Below are 2,637 nucleotides of genomic sequence, written 5' to 3'. Positions count from 1 at the left end.
AGAAAAAAAAGTACGTGCTTAACGAAAACACTTGGTTTGCCCAAGTAGTTTCGAAGCGATTGTGTAGTTTCCTAATGTGTCTTTCACATATTGACATGTCAAGCATTTTATATGACGCATGGTTCAGATTCATGACAAATTTGAGTCGCACATCCCAAAGCAGATAGTAAGTGAGGATGTAACTTTTGATGAAGGAAAGACTTGGGAAGAAACTTTGAAAGATGGAAGCACAAGAGGTAACAAAAATATAAGATGAGATCCGTGAAGGAAAACCATGATCCCCTGACAATAACACCACTCCTAATTGTGCAAGTAACTCATCATCCTCGAATTACTAATATGCAATCATCTACTTAAGGCTCCAAAAAAGCACCATAAATCCAAATTTATAAACCAAAAAAACATGTACATAAGTCCAAATTAGATTGTAACAAACTAACATTGAAACAGAAGCAAATTTTAAAATCAGATGGTATTATTGTTATAATCAATCACAAGCTAGTTTTAAAAACAGATGTGGACAATAACAATGTTGTATGAGAGTTGAAGAAATCGGGGAAACTAAATGAAACAAGGCTGCCTCTCAACATATTGATGTTAAATCATTCAACCATACTTGTTGGCAATACTTATAAAGAATATAAGAAAGAAAAAATAACAAAAAAAATCGTTGTGAAGTCATGCATGTTGGTTGTTTTGTGGAGTCGAAACTGATGCTTGAAGAAGAAATGGACAACAATCGATCAACGATAGAGACTGGAGTGCCGCCGTGACGAATGTGTCTTGTAACATCCATAAAATTTGAGCTAATTTAAAACTTTTTAAACCATTTAAAACCATTCATGTAACGTCCCAAAAATACCGGCAAAAATTTTCATTTTTAAATTAGGTTACTACGTAAAAACATCATTACAAAACATTCATAATAATACTCCATGTTTGAAAACCGGTAATAACATAGTATATTTCAGAGTACATCCCAGAAAATCCATAGTGCGGAAAACAAGAGTGTGTGTGACATGTTGCTACCACGCCGGCTCCTTTCCCTTAGCTGAAGAGATACTTGAAACCAAAACTGAAAACTGTAAGCAAGAAGCTTAGTGAGTTTCCCCCACTGTACCACATACCATAAAATCACATATCATACATAAATTGTCAGGCATATCCGGGTGCCCGACCTACCCCTTCGGTCCTCTCGACCGGACACTGCCTAGCATATCTGGGTGTTGGCCTCCCCTTCGGTCCTCTTGACCGGATACTGCCTAGCATATCTGGGTGCTGGCCTCCCCTTCGGTCCTCTCGACCGGATACTGGGGACTATCTCCCCTCTACTACTACCACATAACATGTATCACAATACCAGAGTCTATCTAACATGGCTGGGTATGAGTACCCCTTCGGCCCTATCGACCGGAAACTTGGGGACTATCTCCCCCTACTGTCACTAGCACATAAACACAACACAGGTAGTAGTAATCCCTACATGAATATCACAGAGACAATCATCTACATACAACTCCTATTGGTGGGCCGACATTGTGGTCGTAGACCCACCGCTACTGGAAGGTAACTCAGATGTAGCTGTTGATCTGTGTGGGGATTAACTGTCTGCTGCTGCTGCTGCTCCGGAAATCCTCTGGCTATAATTCCCACAAAACACTCAATCAATCACTGCTAACTGTCCCTTGGGGTAAAATGACCATTTTACCCCTGACCAAGTCATAAGTCAAGTTCAGAGTCAACTTTCAGTTGACTCGACTCGCCGAGTTGGATCTCCAACTCGCCGAGTCTCTATCCAATCCATTGTCCTGTATCCCATCTCTACTTGTCGATTTAGGCGTTGACTCGACGAGTTCTCCTTCTAAACTGATGTCCAAGTCCTTCATCCTACTCGCCGAGTTGTATGAACAACTCGCCGAGTTCATCTTCATCCGATGAACACTTTATGCTGTGACTCGCCGAGTTGTATGAACAACTCGTCGAGTCTGTTCTTGATCTAAGAAGATTGTCTTGAACTCGCCGAGTCAGGGCATTGACTCGCCGAGTTCCTTCATGGATGATTTCGGCTTCCAACTCACCGAGTCCACCCCGGACTCACTACTCTACCCGCCATAACGAAAAAGGGGGAAAACCCGGGGACTCGCGTCTCGACTCGCCGAGTCCGATGAATGACTCGCCGAGTCGTTACCATGCAATTACTATATGATTGATTCTGCTTGAATCCAGCTCATGCCTTACATAGATCCATGATCCTGGGGCTTGATTAACGTGTAAAGTTTCCAACTTTACGTGTAAATAGGCAACCATGAGGGTTTTAGGGTCCAAAATGCACCAAAAGGGTAGATCTAGGGCTTTCATGCAATATGGTTCCAAAAAGGCAGTAGATCTGAGCTCTTGGAGCTCAATCATGCCTAGATCTAAAGGTCAATCAACTTATTATGAACCCTCAAATATACACAAGCTTGGAAATGGTTCAAGGAGGACTTTAATGGAGCTATGAGGGACAATAACCATGAAAACAAGGGGGAAACGAGTTATACCTTAGGAAACACACTGAGATAGCTCAAAGATGCCTGACCTCCTCTTCTTCTTCTTGATCTACTCTTCTTCCCACTCCAAAACTTCAAGAGGACACAC

Source organism: Lactuca serriola, chromosome 2 (assembly GCF_051521515.1).
Source record: "Lactuca serriola cultivar US96UC23 chromosome 2, Lser_US96UC23_V15, whole genome shotgun sequence".
NCBI lineage: Eukaryota > Viridiplantae > Streptophyta > Magnoliopsida > Asterales > Asteraceae > Lactuca > Lactuca serriola.
This window is presented reverse-complemented; position numbering follows the sequence as displayed.